Raw genomic sequence first — 24514 nt, forward strand, 5'->3', positions numbered from 1 at the left:
TCTGACCAAGACTTTAACACGGCTATAACATTTGGGAAGTGTCTCTTACCAGGGCAAAATACAATTAAAGCATGTTGCCTGATAAATGTTTTACTTCACTCAAGGTGCTATATAAATGCAAGTTGCTATTTTTGTAGAGAATCCCCTCATTCAACTCTAGACGCTATCTACTCTTTCACGTAACTTTTCTTCTATTATGTTGACACTCCTCTGAACATGCCTCATGCTTCTGAACTCTGAAAAGCACCAGCTGATATACTCTTCCTCTCCCTTATCCTAGAATTTTTGCTGAGATTTGGAGAGTCTCCAAAATAATTCTTCCCTGCGATCTCAAAACTTCCCTTCCTCGCGCATCAAACTTCTAAAACTTGGCATATCTAATCATTATTACCAAATGTATCTTTTTACCTTTGTCAAGTTTGACAGAGCCCTGCATCTCAGGTCTTCATCTAGATTTCCAACTTCCAAATAAATACAATTCTTTCTTGGTTCAGAGAATACAATTGAGAAATATGCATGGAAAATAGCCCGAGGATCAAGTGTGAATTAAACTTGACCATTGATGATATGTAATTCCACATAATATTTTCTGATTAACACTTGTATCATTCATGCAACTGATATACATTCAAAGAAGAAGATGCTCACAGCTAACTGGGATTTGGGCCTTTATTACAAAAAGAGTATTTCCTGCCAAATTTGCCTTTCCCAGCAAAGTCTGGGGCTGCATACAATTTCTGTCCTCCATTTTTCAGGTTCCAGCCTACTGTATTCTCCACATTCCCCCTACCCCACTACGGATGGTGGAGCGTTTAGCCATGACATCCTCATGCTCGGTAATTGTCTTCCTAAACCCATTACATCTCTTCCTCTGAACTCATTATGTTGAACCTGCTTTCAGTCATCTCCCTCAAAGATTTCTACCTTTTGTTTGCTGCCTGTCCTGCTAACCCCTGCCCGTCTCAGACCTTCTGAAATGTCTTGGGGGTGGCTTACTATTAGATAAATTAAAAGTCTGTTGTTTTTTTTGGTTTATGAAAAATAATTTTTATTCAAATTTTTGCATAATATCAACAACAAAAAGAGAGAATTTTTCTTTACAAAGAACAGAAAGAACAGTCCTCCCCCCCCCCGCTCATACACAGCGGAAGAGATAAACTAACACCCATCATTTCCCCAAAACATCTGCCCGTCCCTTCAATAGACAGGACAGAAACCCCCCCCCACCCCCCGTATACACAAAAGAGGAAATGAATTAATGCCCGACATTGGCACAGAACAACGATGCCCGTCCCTTTAGTATAAAAGTCTGTTGTTATAACTTAGCAAACTTTTGTCAAATCTTTATATATTTAGGTAGTTTTGCTAACTTTTTATGGCACATAAAGAAGGAAGTAGTCTTAAACTCTGTATGACATTTTCAGTAGTATTGAGACAGAAAGAGGAAGTATTTTACAAGATATCGGTTATTGAAAGATGCGAGGATTAGCTATATAAATCACAACATATCGCAAACTCATAAAAGTAAATACATTTTCATTTTTTTTGGACCACTTTCCATGTACCAAGGTGCACACACCATTCTCTGATAGGGATTGAACAAGTGATCTGCTCCAAGGGTACCGTAGGTATTATCTGAAACCTGCTTCTCTCTGATTTTCCTGCTCCCTGTGTGAGCAAGACTCACCGCATCACCACCTAATTTTTAGAGATGCATGATAATATATTGATTTATTCACAGATTTATTCATATTGGTGCTAGTTGAATGTATGTAGCTGACACTGCTTCGACTCTCTGAAAGAGTAGGCTACCCAGGGTCACTCCCCTGTAAACTCGTAACCAACCTAACCTCTGAGCACTAAGGGACAATTTACCATGCCGGCTGCATTTGTGAACTCAAGTCTTGCAAATTGGGATTGTAGCACGTCAGAGCATCTGCCTTCAACACCATAATCCCAGCCACGGTCAAGCTCCTAAACCTCGGACATGGCTCCTCCCTCTGCAACTGCATCCTCGACTTCCTGAACCCATAGACCACAATCAGCAAGGATAAACAACAACATCTCCTTCATGATACTCCTCAATACCGGGGCCCTGCAAGGCTGGGTACTTAGTGCCCTACTGTACTCCCTATACACACACGACTATGTTGCAACATTTGGCTCCAGCTCCATCTACAAGTTTGCTTTTGACACGGCCATAGTGGATCGGATCTCGAACAACGATGAGTCAGAATACAGGAGGGTGATAGAGAGCCTAGTGGCATGGTGAATCTCTCCCTCAATGTCAGCAAAACTAAGGAGCTGGTCATTGACTTCAGGTAGCAAAGTATCTTACACATCCCCGTCTGCATCAATGGTGCTGAGGTGGAGATAGGTGACAACTTCAAATTCCTAGGTGTACACATCACCAACAATCTATCCTGGTTCACCCACATTGATGCTACAACCAAGAAAGCACAACAGCGCCTACACTTCCTCAGGAAACTGTTCACATTGACTCTTACCAATTTTCACAGATGCATAATAAAGTATTGATTTATTCATAGATTTATTCATATAGGTGCTAGTTGAACGCATGTAGCTGTCAGGTGAAATTATTAAAAATGTCTTGACTGTGGGAATCCAGTCACTGTTTCAAAAAGAATAGAATATAATCCCTACAGTGCAGAAGGAGTCTGCACTGACTCTCTGAAAGAGTAGCCTACTCAGGGCCACTTCCCTGTAAACCCATAACCCCACCTAACCTTTGAGCACTAAGGAACAGTTTACCATGTTGGCTGCATCCTAGCTTTCACTTCTCCATTCACTGGCTCTTGGAAAGAGCACCCTACTTAAACCCATGCCTCCACCCCATCCCCGTAAACCAGTAGACCCACCTAACCTTTTGGACACTAAGGGGAAATTTAGCAGAGCCAACCCACCTAACCTGAATATCTTTGGACTGTGGGAGGAAACCGGAACACCTGGAGGAAACCCACACAGACACGGGGTGAATGTGAAAACTCCCCACAGACAGTCACCTGATGCCAGAATTGAACCCTGGTGCTGGGAGGCAGCAGTGCTAACCACTGTGCTACCAAGCTGTAAAACATGGCAAGCGTGGAAACATATCCAGCAATTTCCCTAAGACTGCGCATGTAGAAGCTCAGTTAATTTTAATAGGCACCAGTCAGTCTTAAATAATGTCCAATGTTTGATTAACAAATCATCCTCTAAGTAACAGACATGCATTTGAACAAACCAGGAGGTCTCAGCTTAGAATTAGAAACCAATGAGAGTAAATGAGGGATTAAACCGAAGATAAGAATTCCCTTAAAAGTAAGACCTCATGCTCAAGGTTTTTCTTCCTAAATTCATGAATCATCTATCTGTTTTTTTGTGTTCTAGTGATTTCTTTTTATGCTGTATGCCATGTGCTTGACCTTTTTATATATTTTTTGATATTTTGTTTCTCAGTTTTGATTCAGTTCTTATTTGAGTGAGTAATCAGCAATGAAATCTTATTTTTGACACCTCCAACCAACTGGACTACCGGCTCTTATTATAAGGTAAAATAAGAGTCCCAACAATGCAGCAAAGACAGCAACCTATCCGGCTGCATCACAGCTTGATATGGCAACTGCTCAGCCCAAGACTGTAAGAAACTTGAGAGAGCTGTGCCCAATGAACAGCCCAGTCCATCGCACAAAATGACCTCCCATCCATTGACTCTGTCTACACCTCTCGTTGCCTTGGGAAAGCGGGCAGGATAATTAAGGACCCCTCCCACCCGGGTTATTCTCTCTTCCATCGGGCAGGAAATACAAAAGTCTGAGAACACGCTCCAACAAGATCAACTTTTTCCCCGCTGTTCCCAGACTCCTGAATGATCCTCTTATGGACTGAACTGATCTCTCCATACATTTTCTCTACTGAGTAGTACTGCACTCCGTACGCTTCACCCGATGTTTATGTCTATGTAATTACATTGTGTATTTATGTGTGTCCTATGTTTTTCATGTATGGAACGATCTGTCTAGAATGTACGCAGAACAATACTTTTCACTGTACCTCGGTACATGTAATAATAAACCCAAATCCAAATCCACATTCAGTTCACTGATCCACCATGCATCTAGCCCTTGTTATCAATGTCTTCTTTTATTGTACATAATGGTGCTGCACCATTTATGTGGAATTTTACAGCATTACTATTGTGTATATTTGTGAATATTTCTCCATGGAGCTTGTGTTTGTTCTTCTAATATTGTTCACACTAAAGTTCTCTTCAGTCTGTATAGCTTGCACCATTGCAAACAATGCCAACCACATCTCATTGATATCCAGTTAACCACTAATATGTTCTGCATATTCAATTCTCCCACCAAATCTTGTGCAAACTAGCAACCTTATTGAAAGTATTTTGGAGCTTTTCCAATCTAAACAACATATTCAGACAATATAATGTAAACTAGTTTTTCAAATTTGCTCAAAACGCTAAACACTAAAGAGTGTTTGCCCACATCATCATATGTGCCCACATCATCTGATGTTATTTTCTTATAATATGCAGAAACAGAGTTATATTCTGACAGATTGGACAAATGGCTCTCCACCTTGTTGATTCATGGTTAATGTGATTGAAAATCAGCATAACAAAAATCAATTGTAAGTGTGTCAGATTTCAGCCACTTTCAGTAAAATCATGGTGTCTGTTCTATGCTGCTATTTTTCTTTTCTTTCCTTTTCATTTACTCACCAATTTATTTCTCTTTCAAAGGCCCAAACCCCTTGATGGAGTTTTATTCCACAGTCACCTTGTCCTCTCCAGTACCTTGCTAAAATAGCAATTACTCCTCATCCACCTGGCTGTTATGAATGTGCGAGGCCTGATGGTGTAACAATAACAACTGGAAGTTCTATCGTGTGATGAAATCTGTCATTTGCAAACAGTTGTCTGCATCGACCGGGGTATCAAAGCCTGTAGCCGGAATTTTCCAGCTGTGCACACAGGCGGGATCTTCAGGTCCCCCCCCGCCCCCAGGTTTCCCAGCAGTGAGGGGCGCATTCGATGTGAAACCTCATTGACAACGGCGGGCCCAGAAATTCCCAGCACCGGCAAATGGAGTGTCACCTCCGCGAGTGCGAAACATGCGGCAGGTTGCGCGGAAAATCCCGCCTTGTGTTTTTTGAGACAGTCCCTTAGCTGCATCAGAAATTAAGTTGGTTTCTCTGAGGGGTTTGTTAATTCCATTTCCTGGCTGTGACATCATAATTCTGAGAGATCAGCCTCTGATATGTTCCTCGGGAAACGGAAGCAACATGGTAAAAATAAACAAGGCTGGGAGATTTCAGTTTGTGGTCAGAATAGGGCAATGGCTGTCAAGCATTGTGTGGAACCAGCAGAAAAGATTAAAACTTGAAAATCTGAACAGTCCAGTGACACTGAGGAGCTGGGTGGCTATTACCAGAGCCGACCATATTGTGCACCGAGGGTGCTACTGAGTGGTCTGGTGAAGGTGACTCTGGGAAAGTTATACCACATCATGTCTTGAACTGAGTGAAGGAGTTTCCGCAGATGAATGCCTTTTTGGTGATAATCGTATCCTTGGAACTCAGATGGAGTAGAGCAATTGTTGGAGGATTTTTGATTACTAAATCCTGCATGAGGAGAAGGAATTAAACTTACTTGAGGAAGCTGAAGCTGTGAACGTTATTGGGAACGTCATGTGATGCCATGTGCAGTGGGGAAAATGGTCAGAAAATCTGTGAGACATATCTTTGTTTTATCAGCTATTTAAAGTCCAATTTATATGCTTGTGGTAAACCGCTGTATTGATATGTACTGTTGTATTGTTACATGCCTGGGCTTGTCCCTGCTGGCTCCACCTGTGGCTCCTTCCCTCGGGCTCATGTATAAAGGTGGCCAACCTCCAGCCCTGCCCTCATTCTGGGACCGTTTGCCAGCAGGTGTCTTTAAGCTGATTAAAACCATAGGGCGCGATTCTCCCGAGTTACGAAAAATCGGGAAGCTGGCGTCAAAAACGGGTGCGTTTGACGGCAGCCTCCGCCCCCCCGACCGGGAACCGATTCTGCTCCCCGGTCGGGGCTAGCATCGCGCGGCCGTGAACTCCGGCATCGTGGGCTTAACGAATTTCGTTAAGCCAGCTTGCCAGAGTTAGCGACGGCTGACGCGTCAAATGACGTCAGCCGCGCATGCGCGGATTGGACGACTCCAACCCGCGTATGCGCGGATGACGTCATCACGCATATGCGTGAAACCCGCGCATGTGCGGGCCGGTATGCCCCTCAGCCGCCCCGCGAATGGATCCAGCGTAAAGGCCTTGGAAATCGGCCCATCGGCCAGGAGTGAATCGCTGCTCGCCGTAAAAAAATGGCGGGCAGCGATTCGTGTCGGGAGGCGGGCATGGGGGGGGGGGGGAGAATAGCGGGAGGGCATCGGACCAGCGTGTCCGTAAAAATTTACGCCGCCCGCTATTCTCCGATTTTTCATAAATCGGGAGAATCGCGCCCATAGTTTTTCTCCCGACTCCTCGTCTGCCGTCAATTGATCGTACATCAATACTGAATATAATTTGTCTGTTAGTTCATGTTTAATTGTTGTTAGTTTTGGTTTGGTTGTTACAGTAAACGTTTTTAAAAGTGATAACCTGTTCATTGATTTTTTTTTTCTGTTGTGGTTATCTGAGAATGTGTTTTTTTCATGTTATTGGTCTTTTTCATGGTGTTGTAACAATAAGAAGAAAGAAAGAAAAACTTGCATATATATAAAGCACTTTGCATAATCTCAGAACACCTCAAAACACTTTACAGCCAATCAAGTACTTTTGAACTGTAGTCTCTCTTGTAATATAGGAAGTGTCTTTCACGTAGGAAAACATCCTCAGGCATTTCACAGGAGTGTAATTGGTCAAAAGTTGAATGTTTGCAGGTGACTCAAGGTCAGAAGCATTGGGCGGAATTCTCCGCTCCCCATGCGGCCTTGGAGAATCGAGGGAGGGCCTCTGGACATTTTTTACGCCCCCCCCGGCGCCCCCGCGATTCTCCCCCCATCTCGGAAAAATTGCCGCTCGCCGTTTTCACGGCGAACGGCGATTCTCCGAGCCCGATGGGCCGAGCGGCCGGCCCTTCACGCCCGTTTCACACGGCAGCAACCACACCTGGTCGCTGCATTCGTGAAACGGGCACCAGATGCCCGTTTGGGGCATCTAGGGGCCTGATTTGGACGGGAGCACCGCGACTGTGCCCCGGAGGGGACAGGCCGCGATCGGTGCCCACCGATCATCAGGTCAGCATCCAAAACGGACGCACTCTTTCCCCTCCGCCGCCCGGCAAGATCAAGCCACCACGTCTTGCCGGGCAGCGGTGGAGAAAGACGGCACCGCGCATGCGCGGGTTCGTGCCATCTGCGCGGTGATGTCACCCGCGGATGACATCATGAAAAGCGCCGTTTGCGCGTCATTTCTGGCGGCCGAGGTCATGGCCGGGAACGACGGGGGCCCTCTACTAGTCCCCTGGGTGGGGGTGAATTAGGTGCGGGGAGCGGGCCCCGAGGCCGTCGTAAACCACGGCCAAGTTCACGACAACCTCCGCAATTTTTGGCCTTAGCGGAGAATACCACCCATTGCCATTGAGCCTAATGCTACATTTACTCAACATCCACATATCTTCACTGTTAGCTGAGAATCAATGTTTATTTTCCCAAACCCAATGGCTAGGCTTTTTAGAAAATAATTCATTCACCATCCTTAAATGCCTTGAGAAGATTGTGGGGCGCCGCCTTCTTGAATTGTTACAGTCCATGTGGTTTAGTTACATCCTCAGTGCTGTTAAAGTGGGAGCTTCAGGATTTTGACCCAGTGACACTGAAGAAAAAGCAAGTTATTTTCAAGTCAGGATGGTGTGTGGCTTGGAACGTCCAGGTGGTGGAAATCCCATGCACCGGCTGCCCTTGCCCTTTTTAGGTGGCAGCAATCATAGGTTTGGAAGGTGGAAGGTGCTGTTGCAGTGCGTTTTAAATATTGTATGTCATGATTTTTAAAAATTTGTTCATGGAACGTGGGTGTCTCAGACTGTGCCAGCATTTATTGCCCATTATTGTCCTTGAGGAGGCAGTCAAGAGTCAATCACATTTCTGTGGGTCTGGAGTCACGTGTAGGCCAGACCAGCTAAGATTTCCTTCCCTAAAGGACATTAGTGAACCAGATGGGTTTTTTCGACAATGGTTTCATGATCATCATTAGACCTTTTAACTCCAGATTTTTATTGAATTCAAATTTCGCCATCTGCAGTGATGGGATTTGAACCTTGGTCCCCAGAGCATTATTCTGGGCCTCTGGTTTACTAGTCCAGTGACAATACCACTACGCCACTGCCTCCCCACATCAGTAGTGGAGGAAGTGAATGTTTCAGAGGGTGGACGGGGTGTCATTCAAGCGGGCTGCTTTGTCCTCAATGGTGTCGTCTTCTTGAGTGTTGTTGGAGCTGCACTCATCCAGGCAAGTGGAGAGTATTGCAGCACACTCCTGACTTGTGCAGATATCCCAGCCTCTGACCTGTTGTTGTGGCCGCTGTATTTTAGTGACTGACCCAGTTCAGTTTCTGGTCAATTGAGACATTTGGTACCACTACAAATGAGATCAGCCAACTCAGTTGAAGCTGGGGATCGAACATCCAACCTTCATGGTCCGTATAATTCAGTTACTCCCTCGATAATCTTGCTGAGCAAATGGGAGTTCATGGCGCTCATACTTTATTAGGATTACATTCGTGTTTATTGTTGCCATGAAATTTATAGGTGAAATGTTTATGAAGTAAACATATGGATATCCCAATGATGATAAATCAGTAGCATTTATTTATTATCTACACATCTCAACCATACCACTAGCTACATATCTTTTGCATTTACAACAACAGAAGTATCAGTATTCCTGTCTTGGCTGAATGCCCAGACCCACCATTTGGCTGCAGTTTCTGAACAACTGAGGCCTGTAATTATGAACTTACCAGAAGAAGCAGTGTTAGTGGAGCCCTTAGAGAAAATGACAGTTTATAGATGCAATATAACTACTTCAGCAACTGTAGTGATTCAGTCCTCCCACGGTGGGCATTCTGCAGCATAGCTGGAAAGAACTGGCAGCTCACATCAACAATAAAAAAACGATGAAAATTAAGGCCAGATTGCCATTGACATGGTCAGTAACATTTAATTGAGTGGTGAGATATTTTCTCAAGTCTGCCGCCTCAGTGTTCAATTTAGACACAGAGAACCAAAATTATCTGCAACTAACCCAGGCCAGCTATAATCTTTCTCAAATCTTTGTAGGCTCTCTGGGCATGATTTAACAGGCCTCTCGCGAAATTTGTGACGCTCAAAATGCCTCGCCACATTTAATGGAATCCCACAAGACGCCGCAATCTGGTTCTAGCCCTCACCAGGTGTGATCCAGATCAACATACTTAATATGCATTCACAGGATTCTCCCAGCGCCCACGGCCTAACGGCTGCACCTGAGTGATCTCGCCAGGGTGCTGTTTAGCACTGGCTTCTGCAAACATGGACCAGTCGTAATGGCACATGGGGAAGGCCTCCATCGTCATTAGAGACCCCTGGATGGCTGGTGGCACCCTGGCACTTCCACTGGCACCAAGGCACCTTGCCACTGCCAGTCTGGCACTGCCCGGGTGACTGAGTAGTGCAGGATAGCCAGGGACACAGCCAGAGTGAGGGGTTGGAACTGCCAGGGATCGGGCCCGAGGGGGCCTTACCAGGTTGGGGTGGCGGGGTGGGGGGGGGGGGTGGGGGGGGGTTGAAAGGGTGTTCCTGGTGACCTCGCCAAGGTTGGGGGGGGGGGGGGGGGGGGGGGAGGCGCTGAAAAGGGATAGAAAGATTAGGGCAGCCAGACAAAACAAGAAATGTCTCTAAGTGCAGCCTCGGCAGAGAGAAACTCCACGAGGCCAAAATAAACGGTAAAGTTAAATAGGGAGACGTTTCTCGGCACTGCGCCGGCCAAGAAACATCCCACTAAACGTGCCCAAAATCAGTCAGAGAATTTTTACGGTTAAATCTGTTGAATGTACCGTAAATTGGATAGAGGGGCTCAAATCAACCTTTGCTCTGTGATGCTTTGATGGTTTTCTTTGAGTACCATAGGTAGATATCGTCATCTGGGAAGAGAAAGCATTCAGAAGACTGTTGAAGTATAAACATGATGTGGTGATGCCGGCGTTGGACTGGGGTGAGCACAGTAAGAAGTCTTACAACACCAGGTTAAAGTCCAACAGGTTTGATTCAAACACAAGCTTTCGGAGCGCAGCTCCTTCCTCAGGTCCTTCATTCACCTGAGGAAGGAGCTGCGCTCCGAAAGCTCGTGTTTGAAACAAACCTGTTGGACTTTAACCAGAAGTATAAACAGAAAGCGCTGCAAATATTCAGTAGATCAGACCTTACGCACATATCCAGGTTTCTGTTTCTACTTCAGATTTTCAGCACCCGCATTTTTTTGCTTTCATATTAGAGGACTGCCACACCCAATGGGCTGGATTCTCCGAAGCGGCATCTAAATGTTGACGCCAGCTTAAACACCAGAGCGCTTCACACTTGCGTCAGCGGGCTCCTTGGCCCAGCGATTCACTTACCTGAAGGGGGCCAGCAGGGCGCTGGAGTGCTCTGCACAGCTCCGGCTGCCGATACGGGGCCCTGCGCTTCCGACCGCGGGTCCGTGCATGCGCGCGGTGGCCGCCTGTGGCGGCAGCCCCGCGCAACATGGCGGACCCACACAGCGGACCGGCCCCCACAAAATAGCACCCCCCCCCCCCCCCCCCTCCAGATCGCGCGCGTCTGCCGATCGGTGGCCACCAATCGGAAACCTGGCCGTTCCTGCCCCCGGTGATGGGTCCTCAAACCCCCCCCCCATCAGAGTAGCCACAGTAGCTGCCACTCCAAGTGCCCGCCGGGTGGAACCATGTTAGAACCACGTCGGCAGGAACTCGGGCAGCTGCTGGCGGAGAATCACCGCGGGGGCCTCTTTCAATGGCCCCTGACTGGTGTCACGTCGACCGTGCTCGCGCAACTGGTGGCGATTCTCCGGTCCACGGAGAATCACGGGAAGGCGTTGACGCCCCATCCTCCACCCCCCGCTGAGCGTGATTTCGGCTGGGAAGCTCAGAGACGCTTGGTCTCTCGGTTCTCCCGGAATAAAACAGCTCTGTGGTTTTAAGCTGTTGGTTGGTTAAAATTCAGTTAAACCCAAAAGGACTATCATCAAAGAATCGTAGACTAATATAGCACTAAACATATCTATTTGACCTATTCTGCTTGTGCCAGCTCTCTGAAAGAGTTGTCCAAATAACCTCCCCATCTCCGCCCCCCAACAACTCCCTATTTTTTTGCCCATAGCCCATCTAAAAGGTATGAAGATGCACCAATTTTTGTTTCATTCTCCGTATAGTTTGATCGAGATGTCAGATAATTTTCAAAGCTTTTTTTAAATTATAAATTTAGAGTATCCAATTCTTTTTTTCCAATTATGGGACAATTTAGCGTGGCCAATTCACTTACCCTGCAGATCGTTTTGGGCTGTGGGGGTGAGACCCACTCAGACATGGGGAGAATGTGCAAACTCCACACGGACAGTGACCCGGGGCCGGGATCAAGCCTGGGTCCTCAGCACCTTGAGACAGGAGTGCTAACTGCGCCGCCATGCTGCCCAATTTTCAAAGCTATTTTGATCATGAGGGATGAATTTTCTCTTTTTGCTGCTTTTGGGCACAAAAAACAAAAGTTCACCTCATGGAGGCAAACATTTATTTTGGTACTCAGGCCCCTGAAAATTTATTTCCATTGGTGTTGTGATCTGCAGGTTGCATTTCTACCCAGTGATACACCCCAGCATGGGCATTGCCGTATGTCATTTGGATATGTACTATCATTGGTTGACCCGCAGCTCCTGTATAACATTAGCCTATCGTCCTGTAATAGAACAGCAATTGCATTTGAAGGTCATTAGAAGTCTAAAATGGCTGTAGTATTGAAATACCACAGAATGGGCGGCACAGTGGTTAGCACTGCTGCTGCACAGCTCCAGGGTCCTGGCTTCAATTCTAGGCACGGTTGACTGTCTGTGTGGAGTTTGCACTTTCTCCCCGCATCTGCGTGGGTTTCCTCCGGGTGCTCGGGTATCCACCCACAGCCCAAAGAAGTGCAGGTTAGGTGGATTGGCCATGTTAAATTGCCCCTTAGTGTAAAAAAGGTTAGGTGGGGTTACTGGGATAGGGTGGATGTGTGGGCTTAAATGGGGTTCTCTTTCCAGGGGCTGGTGCAGTCACAATGGGCCAAATGGCCTCCTTCTGCACTGTAAATTCTATCAATTCTACATCCTGTTGGGCCCCAGGACAGTCTCTTGTGACGGAGCATAAAGCTTCACAGACTCCTGAAGGTGTTGATGTATCACGGTGTTTGAAGGCTCTGCCAGTAATCTTCTTCCCTGTAGATCCATTACCCTTATGCCCATCCTGATCTCCTGACTGACTCTGTACTGGAGGTAAATCCACTCCTGAGGTAAGTTTGATGAAATCACTGTCGAGGGGTAAGACACCATGGAGCTGCTGGTCCTCCCCCAGTGACTTTAATGGACTTCTTAATGATGACTGGCTTCTCTTTATTCTGTATGCAGACATCATTAAATACGTTCATACAATAGTTTCCAATGTTCTTCACTGAAAATGTTGATAGTTAGTGCATTCCAGGCTTTTTATCTTTCTTCCTAGCTGGCTGCCTCTGGGGATCTCAGTGGAAAGGTGTTCTCCAATTCCTCTCACCTCAACAACTTGTTTGCCTCCTATGCAGTGCAACCAGATTCTTAAATCACTTGAATCATTAGCGTATTGTCAGCCACTCATTAATCTCCATTTTCATTAATGCCATTTTGTACAAACCAACTTATGGAGCATATTTTCTCAAAACATGAGGATGCCTTGGACATTGCAACCAAAACAGTAAATCAGCTGCAGACAGTGATAAATCTGTAATGTTGTCTCAGAGTAAATCATGATGGCAGGACAAGGTGATTTGGCTTTAAACAAATGCACAGCAAATTTAGAACTAATGTCAGCAAAGAGTTGTCAACTCTGACTGGATGTATTCCAGGAGATTATGTTGCCTCCCATAGAACCACAGAACCATAGTATCCCTAGAGTGCAGAATGAGGCCATTTGGCTCAGTGAGTCTGCACTGACCCTACCTAGGCCCACTCCTCTGCCTTATCTCCGTAACCCTACCGTACCTGCATATCTCTGGACAATAAGGGGCAATTGTATTGTGCCAATCCTCCCATCCTGCATATCTTTGGACCACACTGCTTTATGTTCCAGTCATTGCTTAATCAACATTCCCATCTACATGGTACACTATTTTCTCACTCAAAATGGGACAGATTTTTACACCCCCCCCCCCCCCCCCCACCCCCCCCCCCCCCCCCCCCCCCTTAGAACGTTAGAGGGGTTCTAAGATGGTGGTGGTTGAGGGGAGGGGGAGAGCTTGAAATTACATGGAAGGGATCCCCTTCCATGACCTAGTTTTGATTTTACACTGGGGCAGGCATGGTCTCCGGCAGGAAGCCTGCTCTTGTTTCAATTAAAGCCCTTATGTGGCCACTTAATGGCCTTTTCCCACCAGCCTTGATTTTTAAGCTGCAGGCAGATGACAGTTCAGGGAGAAATGCATGAATCTCGGGCAGGAAGATGGGGTGGGAGGTGGTGCCTTCGATAGAAGCCCTCTTCTGACTTGGGTGCAGCCTCCCCTTAAGGCCTGGTGATCTCCAGGCATCCATCCCATCCCGACTTATCCTGCGGGATCCCAAGCACCCCACCCGATCCCTCAGGCATTCCCTACCCTCCTTGTCCTGCGACCCCCGCCACTGTCCAGTCATCCATCCCCTCTGGTACTATTCTGCGAGATCCCAATCCCCCCACCCGATCCCTCAGGCATTCCTTACCCTCCTTGTCCTGCGACCCCCGCCACTTATCTCTCCTCCTGTTTCTGGGACTTGGTACCAGGCAGCTCCCTGTAGTGACTCTTCCAGCCATTGCTTGTGCTGTGCCTGGAGGGACTGGAGAGTTGCTGGTCAATCTGATTGGTCAGCAGCTCTCCAAGATGAGGGAAGGAAGTCACACCTTGTGCCAATCAATGATGTTGGAGTCAGCGAGGATGTGTTCTCTGTAGACAATTTGAATGCTGGGTGAAAGTTCAGCCATGGAAACCAACCAGACCCTCCTTTACCCAATTTAACACTTCTTGACTATTTTTCAGACAGCCTTCCTTGGCACGTTTCCAATATTATTATAATGAAAGAAGTTGAGAAAAAAACACAACAGTTCAGGACACCAATCTTTAATTTTTGGAAAGTTTTGGACAGTCCTGGAGGGTTGGCAACACAATGGCAGGAAGTTTTTTACGCAGATAGTGACCTAAGTGGGGAATGTACTTCCAGGTCAAGCCATGCAGACAAGTCTTATGCAATCAATTCAGAAACAGCTGTATAATATATAAGAGGGAGGGAATGAGGATGATAATGCATTCAAAGCAGAACTATGCCTCTACCACTGTCCTCTGGGCACCACACACACACACATACACAGAGACATGAGGGGCTAGAGGTTCACTTTGCATCATCGTACAATACAAGCCCATTTATTTGGGGCTGCTGGCTCTCACACTGATAGGGTGGGAGCACCCAGATGTCAAGGCAGATTCACCGTTAAAGAGTTGCTGCTTGTCCTTAAAGTCAACCTGCAGTAGTGATATTAAAATGGTTGATGACTGAGCAGCTGAGTCAATGATAAAGCAGTAGAAATCTAGTAGGAAGACATGCAGTAGCTAGGCTCTCTATGAAAGAGATGACTGCCCTGCAATAAAAAATATCATAGAATACACAAATGCAGTCTCATCTGTGGCCTAAAAAACTGGAAGCAGGTGAGGAAGACATTTGCTGTTCCGTGCAAGTTTTCTTGGAGTGCAAACATATGGCTAAATGCTGAAATGTTGCCTCGCAAAGCATTTTCTTTGTATAGTAATGCACCATCAAAAGGAAGGGGAAATGCTTGTGTGGATCATAAACATCTGCATAGATGAACCTGTTGGGCTGAATGGCCTCGTTCTGTGCTGTAAGTATGTGCTATGTGATCACACAGGGAGAATGTTCACGCCAACTGTTCATCTTTCTAAATGCATAGGCTTCCTCATGTTCATCCCTGGCACTGTGCAATGTTATTATCTCACAGTTCTGACCATGCTTTGTGACAAATGACATTTAAGAAGCACCCAAGTGCAATGCCAGCATCTGACTCTAATGCTACAGGTTCCCACACTCACATAAAGGAGGTTAGTATCCAGAGTATTTCAATGCCACCCATCTTCTCTCACATACCTATTTCTTAGCTGTGTGCCTTTTACATCTACTTGCAGGAGAAGGCTGCAGATTAGAAGTGAACAATTTGAGTCCAATTGAAGAAACCATGGCCGGGATTCACCGATATCGCGGGCAAGTGTTGACACCGGTGTCAAAACTGGCGCGAGCGCCGTCGGCGTCAATGGGCCTCCAGGCGCAGTAATCCTCCTCTTCTTCGGGGACTAGAACGGCGCCGGAGTGCTGTGCGCTGTTCCGGAACCAAAAGCCGACCCTGCTCGGCCGGCGTGGGTCCGCGCATGCGTGCCATGGCCGTCTCCATGCCGGCGCATGTGCCTGGTTGGCGTCTCGGCGCTGGGCCCCATAGGGCTCCGCCATGAGGAACATAGGCGCTCCCTGGAATAAGCGTGCCCGTCGCTCGGTTGCCCCGATCGCAAGCCTGGCCATCGTGGAAGCCCCCCCGGAGTTGGATCCCCCACCCCCCGCCCCCCACCAGGACGGCCCCCGCAGCCAGAACAGCGAGGTCCCGCCAGGTAGGACCATATGTAAACCACGCCGGCAGGACTCGGCGGAACCTGGCAGGCACTTGGCACGTCGAGCGTGGAGAATTGCTGCGGGGGGCGCTTTCAACAACCCCCGACCGGCGCTGCGGCGACCGCGCAGGCGTGATTGGGGCTGATTCTCCGGTCGCTGGAGAATCGTCGGCCCAGCCTCGGAGCAGCGTGGCGGGATTCTCGCGACTCCCCCACCCCCCCGGCAATTCTCCGACCCGGTGCGGTCTCGGAGAATCCCGGCCCATAACGACTGGAAGTTAATGCATAGAGTGGATCAATTGCTGATTTCAGAGATGCAGATCTCGGCATCAGCACTTCATGGAGGCAAGTAACAAAATGCAGCTCGGGTCATCTGAGCAACATTGTATGACTGAGCAGTGGGATCGCCATAAAAACTCTGGCTACTCCAGGAGAATGGAAGTGGCCATCACAGATGAAGGATGTATCATATGACCATAGAATTCCTACAGCGCCAAAGGAGGCCACTCAGCCCATCGAGACTGCACCGGCCCTCTGAAATAGCACCCTACCCAGTCCCACTCCCCTGCACTATACCCATAACCCCTCCTAACATTTTGGGCACTAAGAGACAATGTTAGCATGGCCAATCGTCCTAACCTGCACGCACATCTTTGGACTGTGTGAGGAAACCGGATGCTACAAATCAGCAGTCCTGCTCAAATGACAATAGGTGTGTTTGAGACCCTCGGGGCCTAGGTATCCACTTCCTCAAAATTCATGGCACCTGGTGTTGCAGAGCCAAGTCCAGACTTCCGTCGAGGAGGGACTAGATTACCTTTGGCAATCATTTTGCTGAGGGTGTATGATAGGCCCCCAAGCAGTCAAGGAGAGATAGAAGAGCAGATATGTAGACAAATCTCAGAAAAGGGTAATAATAGATTTAGATTTCTTGTCACGTGTACCGAGGCATAGTGAAAAGTATTGTTCTGCGTACAGTCCTGGCAGATCGCTCCATACATGGAAACATAGAGCATATGATAAATACATGAAGATACATCGAGGTGTACAAAATTCTGAGGGATTTAGACAGGGTAGATAGGAAGAAACTGTTTTCCTTAGTAAAGGTTTCAATAGCCAGGGGGCATATTATTGTAGATTTTAGGCAAGGAGCTGGAGATTTAGAGGAGATTTGAGGAAAAGCGTCTTCAACCAAAGGGTGGTGGGAATCTGGAACTCATTGCCTGAGAGGGTGATAGAGGCGGGAACCTTCACAACATTTAAGAAGCATTAAGATGAGCACTAGAAACACCATATCAAACAAGGCTACGGACCAAGTGCTGGAAACTGGGATTAGAATAGATAGGTGTTAGGGCGGCACGGTGGCAAAGTGGGTTAGCCCTGCTGCCTCACGGCACCGAGGTCCCAGGTTCGATCCCGGCTCTGGGTCACTGGCCGTGTGGAGTTTGCACATTCTCCCCGTGTCGGCGTGGGTTTCGCCCTCACAACCCAAAGATGTGCAGGGTAGGTGGATTGGCCACGCTAAATTGCCCCTTAATTGAAAAAAATGAATTGGGTACTCTAAATTTATTTTAAAAAGAATAGATAGGTGTTTGATGGCTGGCACAGACACGATGGGCTGAAGGGCCTCTTTCTGTGCTGTAAAGCTCTGTGACTGTATAACGTCCATTCCCAGACTATGTTCCAACATGCGGCAGCCATCTTTTTCCTGGACTGCAATGTTGCTGAGTAGAAGCAGACATTTGGAAGAGCACTCAGGCTACGTAATATCACAAAGATGAAGCCCCAAATTAAAGAACACTGTACACACCTAAACTACACATTTTTGGGATCAATAACATTTGGGAAAAACTGGAATTATAATCTGGAGTTGTTGTGCATGGTGACTGATTTTGTGAGAGAGGAAAATAGCCATAACAATTCACTTGGATAGAGTACGGAGCACATGTGGAAATGACTTTGCGTAGGATGTTTTGGGTATAAAAATTACTACGTTACCTATTCTAGTTTACCTTTACACCAGCCGAGTGGCAGGGTTGATTAGTAGACATATCTTTTGGCTTTTAGTCAAAGTTTTATTCTAGCAACCATTAATGCGGCCCACCTTTTCATGCTTCCCCAAGGCCAGTCCCCTTGTGGAGTGAAATTTGCATGGCTGCATGTTTTCCGTGGGGAAATGGAAGAACTCAGCAGTTCAAGAAAGTAATTCAACCGCAGCGTGCGGTTTGTGAGATTTGGGCTTACAATGGATGTGGTTTGGAAGAACTCTTGTGGAGTTCAAGGTAGCAGTTGCCTTGACAGCTCCCGAAAGAGCAATCTCCATCCTAAAAATGGTTTGCAGGACAGTGTCGAGTTCAGGAGCAGCTTCCTCGGGGAATTGTCATTGCTGTATCCAGTCGGGAACATAGAAACAAAAGTAGGTCAATTTTACCCTCAAGCCTGTTCCGCCACTCAATAGGATCATGGCTGATCTAAGACCAACCTCCAGATACCGGCCTCTGTCCCATATCCCTTAATATCTTTGGTTAAAAAATTCAAGCACCCTTTGTGCAAAGAAATCTTTTTTACTGCCCCTTCCGAAAGGCTTGGATCGAGTACTGAGACCATACCTCCTGGTCTGAGAATCTCCAACCTGCACAATAATTTATCTCTATTTGTATCTTGAAAATTTTAAACAAAATCAGCCCTTTAACCTTCTAAATTTCGGGGATACAAACCCAAGTTTGTGTAATCTCTCCTTGTAATTTGACTCTTGGAGTCCATGTATTGTTCTGGTAAATCTATACTGCACAGCCTTCAAGGACAGTATGTGGTGCCCTGAACTGCTGATAGTACTCCAAGCATGATCTAAGCAAGGCTTTGTATAGCTATAGATCATAACTTCTACCCGCTTAGAATCATAGAATCATAGAATACCTACAGTGCAGAAGGAGGCCATTCAGCCCATTGAGTCTGCACTGACCTTCTGAAAGAGCTCCCTATCCAGGCCCTCTCCCATCCCCACCATCCCACCTAACCAAAGGACACTAAGGGGCAATTTATCATGGCCAATCCACCTAACTTGCACATCTTTGGACTGAGGGAGGAAACAGGAGCACCTGGAGGAAACCCACGCAGACATTGGGTGAAAGAGCAAACTCCACACAGACGGTCACCCAAGGTCAGAATCATACCCGGGTGCCTGGCACTGTGAGGCAACTGTGCTAAACACCGTGCAGCCCCTCAGCCACCGTGCTGCCCTTGTAATTTTTTCCCTCTGCTTATAAAGACTAACATTTCACTTGGCTTTGTGATTCCTTTCTGTACCTGTTCATGATCTTTTAATGATGTTTGAACATAGATAGACCCCCCCCCCCCCGCCACACACACACCCAAGTCTCTTTTTCCAGATTGTTATCATTGAGACCTTTTACATCGAAGTGAATGACCTCATGTTTGCCGACATTGAAATCCATTTGGCACAGTTTTGTCCGTTCACTCAATCGATTGTTGCTTCAAGGTGAGCCCGGGGGGGGGGGGGGGGGGGGGGGGTTGGAATGGCTCCTGTCTCTCCTCGCTCCTTGTTTGACCGCGACAGTTTTATTTTTAAAGGATGCTTGCCAATTCAGTGTTTACACATAGCCTGGTTTCCTTCAGTTTTTATTGAAAGGAGAGTAGCAGTTATTGTCCTTAACTCGGTCTCAGCAAGAATAATGAAAAACACTCCAACTTTCACGCACATGCACACTTGAAGTTCACATACACACACACAGCAATACGTTACAGAATGGGAGGACAGACTAAACAGGCTATTCAGGGTCAGACAAAAGTTTAAGATATGCTGGTCTTGTAGCGTGATGGTGTGCATGGTTCCAAGCTGGTTCAGTGGTTTCCCCCAGGATTTGATGCTGAGGAAGTTTAAAGATGTTCAATATCTTTTTATCCTTTACTTCCCAAGACTGCGGGTGTCTGGTTAATTTTTAAAAACTCCGCGTGTGGTGCATGGATGGTCAGATAGCAGACTGTGTATGAGCTTGGAAGACAGGTGGAGAAGAGAGTGCATCCATTTAAATACCTTCTGTCCTCTGGGCTTTTGGCTTTCAGAATGGCGTGTTTTTCCCTGGTTCTTGGAGTAATTCTGAAGTCAGTTTTAATCATGTGACAACATGATCAATACCTCTATTTTCCATACAAATCATTCAAAGTTAGAAGTCTTTGCTCCACAATGGGGAATGCATGGTGGCTGTCCAGATCTTTTTTTAAATCATAAACTGTTTAATCTGGAGCTCTCTCTGTTATATATTGAGCTTGGTGACAGTGGGTCTGGCACCATGGATTTTGTGCTTTGGTAAGCACTCAGTTTGGTAAACTTAGCATGCCCATTTCAGGGAGGGCATCTCACCCATTGTCATTTAATTAAGAACTTTCCGGAGAATTGACATTACCTGATTGTTGACGGCCATCTGAGCAGCTGCTGTTTTCATTTTTTTTAAACTCAATCAGTGGTTTCTTAGCCAGTAGATACATAAAGTCATTTTCAATATAAAGCATGGTTTTGCAACAGGATTAATGCAATTTTGAATTTTTCTGCTTTCATCTACAACTCTTATATTTACCTTTTCTCATTTCTAAGCTTGATTTTTTTGTTCCCTGTCCCATCATCTAAGTCCTTAATAAATACAGTGAGAGGGCAGGACGGTGGCCTAGTGGTTAGCACAACCGCCTCACGGCGCTGAGGTCCCAGGTTCGATCCCGGCTCTGGGTCACTGTCCGTGTGGAGTTTGCACATTCTCCCCGTGTCTGCGTGGGTTTCGCCCCCACAACCCAAAAATGTGCAGAGTAGGTGGATTGGCCACGCTAAATTGCCCCTTAATAGAAAAAATAATTGGGTAATCTAAATTTATAAAAAAAATAAATAAATACAGTGAGGTCTGGAAATCTGTCCGGAACACTATTAGTCACCACTAGTCACATCCTAACATTTCGAGTGTGTTACTTACCTTTAAAATCCATGCTTGCTCTCTCCTATAACCTGAAAGTTTATGAGATGCTCAATCACTCCGCTTAATTATAGACTTCCCAACAATGGGCGCGATTCGGCGGCTTTGTTGCACCCCACTTGGTCTATAATTTCTTGTCAACATTCAGTATCTTCCACTTTACAAGAATCGTTCCATAGAATTTCTGCAGTGCAGAAGAAGGCCATTCGGCTCATTGAGTCTGCACTGATCCTCTGAAAGTGCACCCTACCTGGGCCCATTCCTCCACCTTCTCCCTGCAACCCCACCTAACCTGCACAACCCTGGACACTAAATGGTAATTTTATCATGGCCAATCCACCTAACCTACACATCTTTGGACTGTTCCCAAAACAAGCTCCCAAATTTTGGAAGATTATAGTTGCTGCATCTACAATGTTCTCACCTATTTCCTTTAAAATGGTGGAATGGAAGGCAGTTGGTCCTGAGGTTTTGGCATTTTTTAGTGCCATTATTTTCTTCATTGCTGTTATTTTGCTTATAAGAATTTTGGTGAGTCTCTGACCCTGGTTCAAGATTTCTTTGTAAGGTGTCTGGAATATTTACCCCATCCTCCACTGCAAATGCAAAGTCATAATTCAACATGAATGTAATTTCCTTATTTTCATTCACAATATTGCCATTAGCAGTTAGACCTGCATTGAACCTGATGTATTAAAATTCCAGGGACAGAGCTAAATTGGCCGGTTTGCCCTGATGTCTGGTGAGTTTTTACACTTTTTTATTTGTGGTTTTCTTTCTCAGACCAGAATCATCGAGCACAAGCAGGAGACATCAGGAGAGCATTTTTTTGGTGGGTTAATGTTTTATATTATTAGTTTTAGAATGCAATGAAAGTAAAATAAAGGTATATTTTATTTTGTTCAAAATGTGGTTCGCCATGAGGCTGTTAATTCCATTTAAATTACTGTATAAAGTGAGTTAGGAGTCACAGAAAGTGAAAGGAATATTTCTTTAAACTTGGTTTGTCATGAGGATGTTATTGCATTAAAGGAACGATAATGGACAGAATGGGTTAGGAGTGTATGTAATCTTCAGCAATCACTCGCTAACAAGAATGCTTGTCCATCTAAGATACTCTGTGTTACTGTTCACAGTGGGTTCTTGCGTGACTGATGAGCCCAATCCGAGAGCTTCATCTTCAATCACTCACTTGACAGGAGTTTCCAAAAGGTGGGATCGGTCCTTGCATCCAAGGTTGCGGGTATTCCTTTTCCAGGCCTCCTCTTGCCGTTGAGTGCACTCAAAGAATTGTAACCCTTCAATGAGGAGGTTCCTCCTAGTAGATCTCTTCTGAGCAAGGGTCTCCCAGGCATTGACATCTATGTTCCATTTTTTGAGGTAAGCCTTCATTTGTTTTTTTTAAATTTAAAACATATTTTTCCAATTAAAGAACAATTAAGCATGACTAAACCACCTACCCGGCACATCTTTGGGTTGTGGGGGTGAAACCACATGGACACGGGGAGAATGTGCAAACTCTATACTGACAGTGACCCAGGGTTGGGAACAAACCCGGGTCCTCGGCAACGTGAGGCAGCAGTGCTAACCACTGTGCCGCCAGCCTTCATGTTTTTTAAACAGTTTCTTCTTTCCTCCTCTTGTTCGCGATACTTCCTTGAGCTGGGTGAAGCAGATTTTCTTTGGCAGTCGAGACATCTAAAGCATATGGGCGGTACAGCAAATTTGATTTTGGATGATCATTTGGCCTTGATTCTGGTAAGAAGTCTTACAACACCAGGTTAAAGTCCAACATGTTTGTTTCAAACACTAGCTTTCGGAGCACTGCTCCTTCCTCCGATGAATACTGGTGTTACTGGTATTATACTGTTGATACTGGTGTTATTCACTCCTTCAAGGACACTAATGTTAGGGCAGCACAGTGGCGCAGTGGTTAGTACTGCTGCCTCACGGCCGAGTTCCCAGGTTCGATCCCGGCTCTGGGTCACTGTCCATGTGGAGTTTGCACATTCTCCCTGTGTTTGCATGGGTTTCGCCCCCACAACCCAAAGATGTTACCTACCTCCAGAAGTAACCATGCAAAATCTCACCTGAGAATTGTCCTGCAGACTTTCACCTTCAGTACCTGAAATGGGATGAATTCCAACGCTATCCTGAACACCTCTAACCTTGATGAGCAGAAAAATGAAAAAAAAAAAGGTAGGAAAAGCATCTGGATAAGAGGCTGAGGCACTTGGTGGAGTTCAGTTGAAAGGAAATGACTGTACAATTTTTTTTTTAATCACTTGAGACTAACCAGAAAAATTGAATAAAGCTGCTAAATAAATACTCACCTCTGCAGCAAAGAGCCTTAATTAAGTAAGAATTACATAAAATTTTCAGCACACAAAGGAGCTATTCAAACTAACTGGTGCATGCTACTTATGCTATATTGAGCCTATACTCATCGCTCTTCATAAAATATTGTCAATGGGGTTTTCAGTTAATAGATCAGTTGCAGAAAATGTTTTGAAAATTATTATTACAAATCTCTCATTTCCACTGACAACCATCAATAGGATCAGACAGCAAAAAATATTTATCTGAAAGTAGGTGGAGTGTCATAATTGGCCAAAGGAAACAAATAGCACACCTGTAATTTCTGTTAATGTTGCAATCCGATCCAGAAGCAATTACAGTAATGAAACTATGACAACTTACATTGGATTATTAAACAAACCGGCTTCAATAAAAGGTTTTCGACTACAAAGCTGAAAGAGCAAAGGAATCAATTTCAAATAAATGTGATCTGAAATAATAAAGTAACAAGTGGACACTAATAGTAAACATGTATAAAATCAGCCAACTATCCAGTTTCTCTGTGCATGTTTGGATCAACTTCAGATCATGCAAAGGCACACTTCAGACTCAAAACAAGGGGAACAAAGTGTGTGCATGCAATTTTAATGTATATGAACCAAGGTCTGCAAGAATTCCCTTGGTTGTGGGCAGAAAGCAGAGCAACTACAGCAATGTCAGAGGTTACTGAACTACAGATCAAGATATTCAGTAAAGCAAGAAAAAGACCAGAGAAACCTCATGTCAAACAAATGAGCAAATCAGTCGAGATTAACTTTAGTTAAATGTCTGCAATGAGACCATGCTCATCAGAGACGTTTATTAAAAATGTTGAATTTGCCTTAAGTAACATTTAAAATCCTTGCCGTTGAATATTTTTATTTCTAGATAATCCATTTACGAGAACTTAAAACCGCGAGAAAACACAGAACAAGAAAAAGAGTAAGCGAATTGCCAAGCTTTCCAAGTACAAAAATAGAGTTCTCCTCTGTGGGTTTCCATAAATTATGGGCATTTTTCTTGACTTTGAACACATTGCTAATGTTATGCATATGTTCCTTTGCCTTGCCCTGAAAGGTCACATTGCAGTTCTGAGAATCCAGACTACTATTTATTGATCTCCCCCTTCCCCTGTTATACCTCAAAAATAGCAATTTTTAAAAAAAATCTATAATGTAACCGTTCGCTTTCTGCAGTGCTGCTGATTACTATATTTTTATGTAATTTGTACTTCTAAACTTTTTGCAAGTAAATA

General features: G+C 45.5%; 1 long non-coding RNA gene across 1 annotated transcript; it reads left to right on the top strand.

Moving 5' to 3' along the window:
• Positions 1-5321: 5321 nt before the first annotated feature.
• On the top strand, positions 5322-23107 carry LOC119977360. Its single transcript, XR_005463185.1, has 4 exons — positions 5322-5750; positions 21706-21754; positions 22059-22302; positions 23031-23107. It is a non-coding gene; the product is annotated as an uncharacterized LOC119977360 (long non-coding RNA).
• Positions 23108-24514: the final 1407 nt, after the last annotated feature.

Source organism: Scyliorhinus canicula, chromosome 1 (genome assembly GCF_902713615.1).
Source record: "Scyliorhinus canicula chromosome 1, sScyCan1.1, whole genome shotgun sequence".
Taxonomy (NCBI): domain Eukaryota; kingdom Metazoa; phylum Chordata; class Chondrichthyes; order Carcharhiniformes; family Scyliorhinidae; genus Scyliorhinus; species Scyliorhinus canicula.